The sequence below is a fragment of the Hyla sarda genome, chromosome 8, assembly GCF_029499605.1.
Source record: "Hyla sarda isolate aHylSar1 chromosome 8, aHylSar1.hap1, whole genome shotgun sequence".
NCBI lineage: Eukaryota > Metazoa > Chordata > Amphibia > Anura > Hylidae > Hyla > Hyla sarda.
In genome coordinates this window covers 32,093,312-32,105,345 of record NC_079196.1, presented here as the reverse complement: position 1 = coordinate 32,105,345, position 12,034 = coordinate 32,093,312, and the positions used below count along the sequence as shown (strand labels likewise).

At 45.5% G+C, this 12,034-nt stretch overlaps 1 protein-coding gene across 10 annotated transcripts in view; it reads right to left on the bottom strand.

Moving 5' to 3' along the window:
- LYPD6 (LY6/PLAUR domain containing 6) overlaps window positions 1–12,034 on the bottom strand; it is a 107,053-nt gene that overhangs the window by 41,872 nt on the left and 53,147 nt on the right. Inside the window, exon 1 of one of the 10 annotated variants that reach the window (XM_056535359.1) lies at window positions 8,884–8,972. The exons of 6 other annotated variants lie outside the window; for them this stretch is intronic. The gene's annotated coding sequence lies outside the window, so the exon portion shown is untranslated. Of the gene's footprint in view, window positions 1–2,052; window positions 2,072–8,729; window positions 8,747–8,804; window positions 8,824–8,883; window positions 8,973–12,034 lie in introns of those variants that run through there. 3 more of the 10 variants (XM_056535361.1, XM_056535362.1, XM_056535363.1) reach the window with 3 other exon arrangements.

Sequence of the window (12,034 nt, the reverse complement as noted above, 5' to 3'; positions counted from 1 at the left end):
CGACCTTTAAAAAAGGCCTATCCAGCAACATTAAAGATGTTCTGGCCGCACGAGAGACTCCTGCTGACCTACATGAACTCATTCATCTTGCCACTCGCATTGACATGCGTTCTTCCGGATGGCGTCTGGAGCTCCGCCTGGATATGGACTTTGTTCGCACGAAGCGTTTTTTCTCCCCGGCTCCTCTCTCCTCTGGTCCTCTGCAATCCGTTCCTGTGCTTCCCGCCGCGGAGGCTATGCAAGTTGACCGGTCTCGCTTGACACCTCAAGAGAGGACACGACGCCGCATGGAGAATCTTTGCCTGTACTATGCCAGTACCGAACACTTCCTGAAGGATTGTCCTATCCGTCCTCCCCGCCTGGAAAGACGTACGCTGACTCCGCACAAAGGTGACACAGTTCTTCATGTCAACTCTGCTTCTCCACGCCTTACTGTGTCTGTACGGATATCTGCCTCTACCTTCTCCTTCTCTACTATGGTTCCCTTGGATTCCGGATCTGCAGGAAAATTTTTTTTGGCCTCTCTTTTCAACAGGTTCTACGTCCCTGTGACCAGTCTCGCCAGACCCCTCTACATCTATTGTATTTACAATAAAAGATTGGACGGTCTCATGCCTTTCCGCACAGAACCCCTCCTAATGTGCATCGGACCTCTTCACGGAAAAATTGATTTTTTTTTCCTCAGGTTCTTTGGCCCCAAGAAGAGGGGGAGACCCAAGGGGGGGGGTACTGTTACGCCGAGCGCTCCGGGTCCCCGTTCCTCCCCGGAGCGCTCGCCTCATCCCCGTTGCTGCAGCGCCCCGGTCAGATCCACTGACCGGGTGCGCTGCGGTCCCGCCTCCTGCCGGGGTGCGATTCGCGATGCGGGTGGCGCCCGCTCGCGATGCGCACCCCGGTCCCCGTACCTGACTCGCTCTCCGTCGGTCCTGTCCCGGCGCGCGCGGCCCCGCTCCCTAGGGCGCGCGCGCGCCGGGTCTCTGCAATTTAAAGGGCCAGTGCACCAATGTTGGTGCCTGGCCCAATCTTCCAATTACCTATTAGTGTGATCACCTGTGCACTTCCCTATATTACCTCACTTCCCTTGCACTCCCTTGCCGGATCTTGTTGCCTCAGTGCCTAGTGAAAGCGTTCCCTTGTCTGTTCCTAGTCCGTGTTCCTGACCTCCTGCCGTTGCCCCTGACTACGATCCTTGCTGCCTGCCTCGACCTTCTGCTACGTCCGACCTTGCTTCTGCCTACTCCCTTGTACCTCGCCTTTCTTCAGCATCATCAGCATCTTCAGCAGCCAGAGAGGTGAGCCGTTGCTAGTGGTTACGACCTGGTCACTACCGCCGCAGCAAGACCATCCCGCTTTGCGGCGGGCTCTGGTGAAAACCAGTAGTGTCTTAGAACCGGTCCACTAGCACGGTCCTCGCTATCCCTCTCTGGCACAGAGGATCCACCTCCTGCCAGCCGGCATCGTGACAATCAGTATGAATGGAAATTGAGTGCCACTGAAATTGATCCATGCAAAGAAAGAACATGTTCATTCTTTGTGTGGAAATCCGCAAGCCCTGCATAGCCGTCAATGGTGACGATGCAGTGACGCGCGGTCCTACTACCGAAGTAACACGAATATCGGCACTTTGCTAATATTTAAAATATAGCGATATCTATACGCTAGATTTACTGTGTGAGTCGGTGTGGAGCGCAAATATTTCCAATATGCGAATATGCAAATATTTGCAAATATCGGCACTTCCAGAGGACACTGATCCCTCCCTTCTTCTAGGTAAAAGATATAATCGCGCATGCGCACTATACGAATTTAATTAAGAATTTTCGCATAAAAAGGGGAACGAACGTAGCGAATATGCGAATTTTGCAAACATAAGACGAATATTCATCCATGTGGTGTCCCGGTATCGTATTGCATACCGTACCTTGTATGGTGGTCCCCAATGTCAGAGTTACTACGTTTAGGTAGGGTCCCCCCCAGGTGGGACAGCCCCTAGTCGCCTCTTCTATAATGTTTAAATGTATATATTTAATATAATGTAGTTAGTATGCTTACCTTGGTAGCTTTGCAGGACCTTCGGCCATGTGACTGTGTTAATTCCTCTATGGTATGTTGGAGGACCTTTGGAGGTCCTTGGGTCACATGGTTACCCATAACCCTTTGTAAAGGTGATTGACAGAAGTATTGGACCAATTAGAGTTAGTCCAGCCCCTGCCCATATAAGGGAGCTGTAGCCAATGATCGCTCTCTTGGGTTGCTGCTCTCGTGGATGCAGGACTAGCAGAATGGATCTGCGCAACTTTCAAAGACAAGCTAGGCCAGAAACCTGCCGGCCTCAGCCTAAATTAAACCCTGAGTTTGAAACTAAATCCCCGCTTAAGCTAGCGTGACTGCTGGACCTCAACTAAATCCCCTAAATCCAGCAGAACAGCGCTTATCAGTCTACAGACTCTAAAACGCTTAAGGTCCCAACCACTGTCAATCTCCAAGAGACTTTGCCTGTATAGAGACTGTTCCGGTTATAAAGCTTGCATAAAATCTTCAGTAAAGTTCTGACTGTTTTCAGCAAACTCTCTGGTTGTGGACATTCAATTATTCCATACCTCCCTATCGCTCTTGGGAAGGGTGGCGGTAGGACAAGCATTGCAGAGGAGCCCTCACGAATAGAAAGGGTTAATCAAGCACCCTTAGTAACCGCACAGCTACACCCCCATATACCCTACTCCCCCAGGCTATCACATCCATATATTCGCAAAATATCCCAAATTTGAATATGGCCCCTTCCGCTAATCACTAGCGGCCACCAGATGGAATCTCCACTCGCGGAATTTTGCAAGCAGAGATTCCGATCAAATTACGTAGTGCGAACATATCCTTATGGGGACATTGTGGCTGGCAGTATTATTTGCATCCTACTGCTGTTGTTCTTATGGAGCACTGTGGTTTTTCTATGGCTGCATATGCCACTTATAGAGGCACTGTCACTGGCATCCTGTTGCTGTCATATGGAGCACTGTGAATGGCTCTGTCATGGCCGCACATGTCATTGTTATGGAGGCAGTCTGGCTGGCACTGTTATGCGCGTATAGTTGCTGTCAATGTTAAAAGGAACTATGACTAAGTTCACACGGCCGTTGTGCTTCGAACCCATTCGCACCAATAACGCACGGCCTAAGAAGATCAAGTGTTCGACTGACAGCTATCCTATGTATGCTGTTATTTTTAGGGCCTTGTCAAGATAGCTAGAGGTGCTACATGAAGCTTATGGGCCACCATGTTAAAGGGGTACTCCGCTGCTAGACATCTTATCCCCTATCCAAAAGGACAGAGGGTAAGATGTCTGATCGTGGGGGTCCTGCCGCTGGACGCCCGACCTTTTGCAGCACCCGGTGTTCCAAACAAATGCTGGGTTCCTGCGGCAGTGATCGTGACGTCACGGCCACACCCCCTCATGACGTCACACCATGTCCCCTCCATTCATGTCTATGGGAGGGGGCGTGTCAGCCGAGCGGGCGTGGTCGTGACTTCACGGTTATGGCCTCTGGCTCAGAGCGTTCTGAACTAAATGTTCAGAACGCTGGAGCACCAGAGTACCCCTTTAAATTTTAAACCTACACCTACAATGTGCCATTTGTAATAATGGTGTATCCCATGCGGCAGAGTGACCACCTTAGGTATCAGGCCCAGTTGCATCTGCTACCTCTGCACCCGTCTGTTAATATAGGATGTGATATTGTAAAATTAATAATTCGCAGCAGCCTTGAATTAAACACAAGAGGGGAGATTTATCAAAACCTGTACAGAGGAAAAGTTGCTGAGTTGCCCATAGCAACCAATCAGATCGCTTCTTTCATTTTTGAAAAGGCCTCTGAAAAATGAAAGAAGCGATCTGATTGGTTGCTATGGGCAACTGGGCAACTTTTCCTCAGGACAGGTTTTGATAAATCTCCCCCAAGATCTTGTACCCTCAGTTGAAGTTTAAGGCTAGGTTCACACTACGGAATTTCCACCCGCAATTCCGCTTTGAAATTGTAGGCAGAAATTCTGCCTACCAAAATGTATAGAATAGTGAATGGGTTTCCGTTCACAAATTCACACTTCGGAATTCGTGAAGAGGAATTTGTGAACGGAAAATCCGCTTGAAAATTTTCGCCTGAAGAATGGCGTTGCTCATTCTTCAGGCGGAAATACTCGCGGAACACATTGCGGTCTATTGGAGACTACAGTGTCCGCGCGGTCCTTTTCTGCCTGGAGATTCCGCAGTGTGAACCTGGCCTAAGTCTAAGGCCCCTATTACATTGACCTACACTTGAGTAAAAGCCTATTACAAGGCTCAACCTAGGGCTGGGCGGTATGACCAAATATGTGTATCACGGTATTTTTTTTACTTACGGCGGTTCCACGGTATATAACGGTATTTTCACCCCCCCAAATCATGTGACCCGCCAGCGCTGTTCTGCCCCCCCAAGCCGGCTTCTTACATGACAGTGGGCTCAGCCTATCACTGGCCGGGGCGAGGCATCGCTCCGGCCAGTGATAGGCTGACGGCTGTCCTCCCCCCATCGAGGTGGGTGAGTTAAAAGTTTATTTTCTGTATCTTTTGCAGCCCGGGCATAGGGATACAGCGTACAGCAATGGTCTCAAACCTGCCGACCTCCAGCTGTTCCAAAACTACAACTCCCAGCATGCCCGGACAGCCAACGGCTGTCCGGGCATGCTGGGAGTTGTAGTTTTGCAACAGCTGGAGGTCCGCAGGTTGGAGACCACTGGCGTACAGTGAGTTCCAGCGCCCGGCGGCCCCCAACAAGTAGGAGGAGGGCAGTGCTTGACATCTGTGAGAAGTACCCCGCTGGGCTGATCATTAATTGGGGGGGAGCAGAACAGCGCTGGCGGGTAACATAGGGTTAGTTCCCCGCTGTGGGGACAGCGCTGCGCTGGGCTGATAATACATTCCCAAGGGGGAGGGGCCCAACCGGTATTGCGGTATGGGGGAAAATTCATATCGTGCTGGGAGTTGTAGTTTTGCAACAGCTGGAGGACCGCAGGTTGGAGACCACTGGCGTACAGCGAGTTCCAGCGCCCGGTGGCCCCCAACAAATAGGAGGAGGGCAGTGCTTGACATCTGTGAGTAGTACCCCGCTGGGCTGATCACTAATTGGGGGGGGGGGGGGGCAGAACAGCGCTGGTGGGTAACATAGGGTTAGTTCCCCGCTGTGGGGACAGCGCTGCGCTGGGCTGATAATACATTCCCGAGGGGGAGGGGCCCAACCGGTATTGCGGTATTGGGGGAAAATTCATATCGTGCAGCCCAAAAAATTCGGTATTCGGTATGAACCGGTATACCGCGCAGCCCTAACTCAACCATCGTGCAGGGATGGCCGCACAAACTATTACCAACAAACAAGGATTTTTTTAGTGAGTTATAAGATGCGATCAGTCCAGGAATGAGCATTTGTTTATCTGTCGGCTGATCGCTGGCCCCATTACACAAAGTAAAATTGGCCGATAATCACCCCAGGTAATAGGGCCCTAAGGATCCTCCATGTGACCTGAGGGTTCACTGACCACAATGAAGACAAGAACAAACACTAAATACCCCACCCCAGAGCACCTCACCCACATGACAGGTAAACTCAGCTTTCTGATGCTAATTGTGAGCATTTCTGGGAGAGGCAGCAGGTCCTCCCTAACAATAAAGGGTGTTTCCAAAACCTTATCTGTATATCAAAGCTATAATTGTATGGACGTCAGGGGGTCTGCAGCTGTCAGTCAATGGGAAGACTCAGCCAATGGATGGGTGGTGTCACTTGCAAGACTTCAAAAATGTAGATAAATAAAATAAATAAAATATATACCCAAAAATATATATTTTTTTAAATTTAAAAGAATTCCTCCGGGACGCAGCGTGATTACATCAAGTACAAACATAAACGTCTGTCTGGTTGGCCCAGCGATGTCTGTGACGTGACTGACTTGTTCCTAATGCTCCAGGTAGATCTGCTTATTTTGCAACCACTTTTGACTCCTCAAGGAGATTATTTATAGTTATTCATCGTTCAAAAATATAGGACGAATTATAATGGATAAATGTCAGTTGTATAAATACACACACCCTCTAAATTACCGCGCATTAAGACGTGTTTGTCACAGGATCAAACTACAACAGGCGCTGACGGGATCGCATATAGGACTGTGCGTAGGTTTTCTAACATTTTTACAGCTATATGTATGGACTCGAATGAAAATAGATTTAATTAAATTTTGTTACCACAGGTACAATTAAAGGGGTACTCCGCCCCTAGACATTTTATCCCCTATCCAAAGGATAGGGGATAAGATGTCAGATCGCCGCGGTGCCGCTGCTGGGGACCTCTGGGATCCCCGCTGTGGCACCGCGCTATCATTACAGCACAGAGCGAGTTCGCTCTGCACGTAATGATGGGTGGTACAGGGGCCGGAGCATCGTTACGTCACGGCTCCGCCCCTCGTGATGTCACGGCCCGCCCCTTTCAATACAAGTCTATGGGAGGGGGCGTGGCGGTCATCAGGCCCCTCCCATAGACTTGCATTAAGGGGACGGGCCGTGATGTCACGAGGGGCGGAGCCATGATGTCACGCTGCTCCGTCCCCCGTATCGCCCGTCATTACGCACAGAGCGAACTCGTTCTGTGCTATAATGATAACGCGGTGCCACAGCGGGGATCCCGGGGGTCCCCAGCAGCGGGACCGCGGCGATCTGACATTTTATCCCCTATCCTTTGGAATACCCCTTTAAGAGGAACAATTTTATTTTATTATATTGACCAAATATACTATAGCTAGCAATGAGTTTTTCTTTTAAATCAACTGGTGCCAAAAAGTTAAACAGATTTGTAAATTATTTCTATTTAAAAATATTATTATGTTAGCTGCTGTATACTACAGAGGAAGTTGTGTAGTTCTTTCCCCTCTGACCACAGTGCTCTCTGCTGACACCTCTGTCCATGTCAGGAACTGTCCAGAGCAGGAATAAATCCCCATGGCAAACCTATCCTGCTCTGGACAGCTCCTGATACGGACAGAGGTGTCAACAGAGAACCAACAAAAAGTTTCTGCGCAATCCCACAAATATTGTGACACTTCAAATAGTAAATTCCATGGAGTAGGTGGGCCTAGTATACATTTAAAGGGGTACTCCACTGGAAAACATATATTTTTTTTAAATCAACTGGTGCCGGAAAGTTAAACAGATAAGTAAATTACTTCTATTAAAAAATCTTAATCCTTCCAGTACTTATCAGCTGCTGAATGTTCCAGAGGAAGTTCTTTTCTTTCTGAATTTCCTTTCTGTCTGACCACAGTGCTCTCTGCTGACACCTTTGTCCATTTTAGGAACTGTCCTGAGCAGAATAGGTTTTCTATGGGGATTTGCTGATATTCTGGACAGTTCCTAAAATGGACAGAGGTGTCAGCAGAGAGCACTGTGGTCAGGCAGAAAGGAAATTCAAAAAGAAAAGAACTTTCTGTGGATCATACAGCAGCTGGACGGATTAAGATTTTTTTTACAAATCTGCTTAACTTTCTGGCAACAGTTGATTAAAAAAAAAAAAATTCCAGTGGAGTACCCCTTTAAATCTGTTTCAGTATAAGTTATATTGTTTTGGGTGTTTTTTTTTATTTTTATTTTTTTTTATTGGCATATCAGGTAAGAGTTTGCAGAACACTGAATAAAAGTAATTTACATTAAAAAAAATTTAAACACAACTTCTTTGTCTGACAGCTCTATTCAAACAAATGTTAAACTTTTCTTGAAATGGTAATATATATATATATATATATATATATATATATATATATATATATATTAAAAAAATGCAATAAAACAGTTTACAATTAATATATTTTTTTTCTATTTACAAAATATTGTATCATTTTTAGCTTTTATTTTAAAGTTATCAACTATCCACAGTAATCCTGCTGGTTGGACCCCCACCGATCACGAGAACAAAGGTTAATGGTTGCACATGCTAGACCGCCACTATTTTCATTCTGCTCATTCATTAGTGAGCGCTGAACTTGGCAACGTACAGAAGGCCCATAGTAGCATAGTGAATGGAGCGGTGACCGGGCTTGAGGGGACAGTTGACCTCCATTCTCGTGATCAATGGGAATCCCAGCAGTCGGAGCCCCACCAATCAGCTAGTTATACTTTATCCTGTCATGGGGGATAACTTTTAATCTTTGGATAACCCATTTAAATTCTGGGAAATCATTTATTTCAATATTTGCTAGAGGAGCACAATATCGTTAAAAAAAATTATTAAATAAATTAAATTAAATAAAATTTGATGGGGAAAAAAAAATCAGCCTATCAGCCTCCATTGAACAGAAAGCACTTTGGTTTTGGCTATTACCGAAATGTGAAGATTCCTAATTCATGTTCTTGTATATAAAAGTTAACCTCGCCTGCTCCTCGTGGCTCATCTCTAATTTCTCACGCTTAGAATTTTAATGAACGGCTATTATCCTTGTGGGACAGAAGTTAAGTATTTTACAAGGTGATTGTTAAGGACTGTTTGTCCATTTCAATATATATGAAACAAGAGGTGAAGGAACAATAGGTACAAAAACCCATCATTAAGGCTTATGTTTAAAATAAACAGTAGTTTAAAAAAGTAAAATAGATTAAAAAAAACTTTAACAATTTCCTACAACATTTTGTTCTTCAATAGAAACCAAGGAATGAAACCCACCTCATATCTTCTTCTAACTTGACAATTAAAATCAATTACATTGATGAATTGCTGGGCTATTTATCTTGCACTCACTTCAATTACTTTCTAGATAAACTTGTCATTGGATAAACGTCTGTAATCGCCTCTAGGATCCCATTATTCTGCCCCTCACCTGTCATATGCTACACAAGGGTCTTTAAATCCTTCATTTGGATTATAGGTGCGACCTAGAACATTGGTTTAGCTGTTCTGCTGTATTACCCAAAGAAAGAAAGCAAAGAGTAAAAACCGACAAAAACAACAACATAAACAATCCTCCCCCTTTGATATAATCTGGGTTCCCAAAATATATTAATATTCTTGAAAATCTGATATTTCACGGTAGTTTTTTCTTACAGTGACCAATAATAACACTGCCATTTCACAAGGTTTTTAGGTGGATATAGGGAGAGGTTCCTGTGTGGGGCCATCCTTTTTAGGGTGAGTAACACTTGCCAAGAAGGGAATTAATAGGACGAGAGTAGGGCCTTAGAGGGGAATTGTTTACCCCCACCTGCTACAATGGACAATACGTTGTTCCCTTCCACCTTTTCGAGGAAAGTGTTACTCGTCTTAAAAAGTGTGGCCCCACACAGGAACCTCTCCCTATTTCCACCTAAAAACCCTGGGATATGGCAGTGTTTGTAGGTGGAAATAGGGAGAGGTTCCTGTGTGGGGCCACACTTTTTAGGGTGAGTAACAATTGGCAAGAAGGGAATTAATAATGCGAGAGTAGGGCCTTACACGGGAAGTTTCTACCCCCACCGGTTACAATTGACCATACGTTGTTCCCTTCCACATTTTAGAGGTCTTTGCATCACATCAATACTTGGTGGTGTAGGTAGCACAAGGTGTTTTTTGCACACCTTTCCTTTTGTTTGATTTCGAAAAAAATATTGGGTACATATATTGTATCCCAAGAATATTATTAAAAGTTAAGTATGCATATCCTCAATACTTACTTGTGCACTCTAACACTTTTACAACAGAGACCATTTTCTTCTGCCTACCTGCCTCAGCTACTATTCTCATCCTGCCACCCGCCTGATGCCACACATCTGATGCCAAGTTCTCCCTTTTCACCCACCTTTGTCACCGGGTACTGGTATTGCCACCCACTGCCCCACTATGTCACTGGGTCACTTTCAGGACTACTGATGCTGCTGATGCCACCTTCAGGCTGTCTCATACTGCCACCATATGATCTCCTCATGCTGATGCCAGCTCCAATCTGTCTCATTCTGCCACCAAATGCTCTCCTCATCCTGCTGCCACCTCCAGGCTGTCTCATTTTGCAACTATATGGTCTCCTCATCCTTCTGCCGCCTCCACGCTGTGTCATTCAGCCACTATATGGTCTCCTCATGCTGCCACCAACTCCAGGCTGTCATTCAGCCACTATATGTTCTCCTCATGCTGATGCCAGCTCCAATATATCTCATTCTGCTACCATATGCTCTCCTCATCCTGCTGCCACCTCCAGGCTGTCACATTTTGCAACTATATGGTCTCCTCATGCTTCTGCCGCCTCCACGCTGTGTCATTCAGCCACTATATGGTCTCCTCATGCTGCTGCCACCTCCAGGCTGTGTCATTCAGCCACTATATGTTCTCCTCATGCTGCCACCAACTCCAGGCTGTCATTCAGCCACTATATGGTCTCCTCATGCTGCCACCAAATCCAGTCTGTGTCACTGTACCACCATGTGGTGTCCTCATGCTGCTGGCACATTAAATAAAACTTTTTAGGTTCATCTATTTGAAATCTTCAATTTAAATGTAAATAAATATCTTCAATCTTTTCAATTGTGAGGCCCTATGGTCTCGTCACGCTGTTGCCACCTCCAGGCTGGGTCATTCAGACACTATATGGTCTCCTCATTCAGACACTATATGGTCTCCTCATACTGATGCCACCTCCAGGCTGTGACATTGTGCCACTCTGCAACAGTGATTCTAATAGCAACGCCTCTATTCTGCATGTCATACTGAATGACAGTATTATTTCACTAACCCAACACATATCCTATGCGTGTTACAGCAAGACAAAGTGTTCTACACCCCTATTGAGGCTCTCTGTAGGCCAGAAATAGCTGTTTTTAATACAGATTCGGAGCAAATAAATGCAGACCGAACCAAATTTTTTCGGAAAATTCAGCGAATCGGCCAAATCGAATTTTTCAAAAAATTCGCTCATCTCTAGTTCTAATATCTAATATTTTATTTCCTGATAACATATATAACTTTCCCTTTGCCAAGTGTATTATAGTTTTCCTCTGTGTTGGTTCCACTCCTGTTTTATTATAAAAATGCCGACTAACTAATAACCAAAATACTGATCAATTCCTGACCACAACAGGTGAGACCAATGTGAATTCACCCATATTCATCTAAAGAAAGCCATTTCCAAAAATATTGAAACTGAAAAAGATGACAAAAAGACGCTATGTTAAGTTAGAAATCCCTATGCAAATTGACGATCAATTTTTACATAAGAAAGATTGTTAGAATATACAATATGTCACAAAATTTCATTTCCTAAAACATCTAGGGCCACCTGGATCAACCTGCAGGTCATTTAGATAAAAGCAGGAAGCCCTGTGGATTCTATGAAGACACGAAAACTCTGACCTGTGCGTGCCTTACAGAAAAGGTTTTGCAGATAAGGAGCTAAGACCACACAGAGTTTTCCTTCTTGGGCCCGGTCAAAAAACCAAAACACAAATTTTCCAGCCATTGAACCCCCAATGACTGCATAATAGACCGAGCACACAAGTCCTTGGGCTACATTCCAGAAAAGACTCTCTCCTTACACCCCTTTCATCACCCTCATGCCCCTATCGTATGTAGGAGCAGTATCTTTCTTTCTTAATTGCCTTTTCCTTGCTCTCCTGGAATTTTATAAAAATTTTGACTCACTATGACGGACTATGCTAGTGTAGGTTTGAGCCGGACGAAGCGCTGGCCTAGCGTGAAATAATTGTAGCTCTCCGTCTGTGTCCCCCCCATCCTTATGTATATGATTTGCTACCCTGCACCTGTCTCGTTGTATTTTATACGACATTCATTTTTGGAATACAGGACTATATGGAACAGTGGGTGAGTGCTCCACTCTTTTCTACTTTACAACTTGCAATGTGTGATGCTTCTGTTCTATATGAGTAGCACCCCCCGAGCTGGCTCTACGAGATCGGTGTATATCTAGTTGCCACAATACTTTATCTGAACTATTGCCATGGATTAGGAGTGGCAGAGCTGCCTTTTGCTCTATTGACGATACTGTA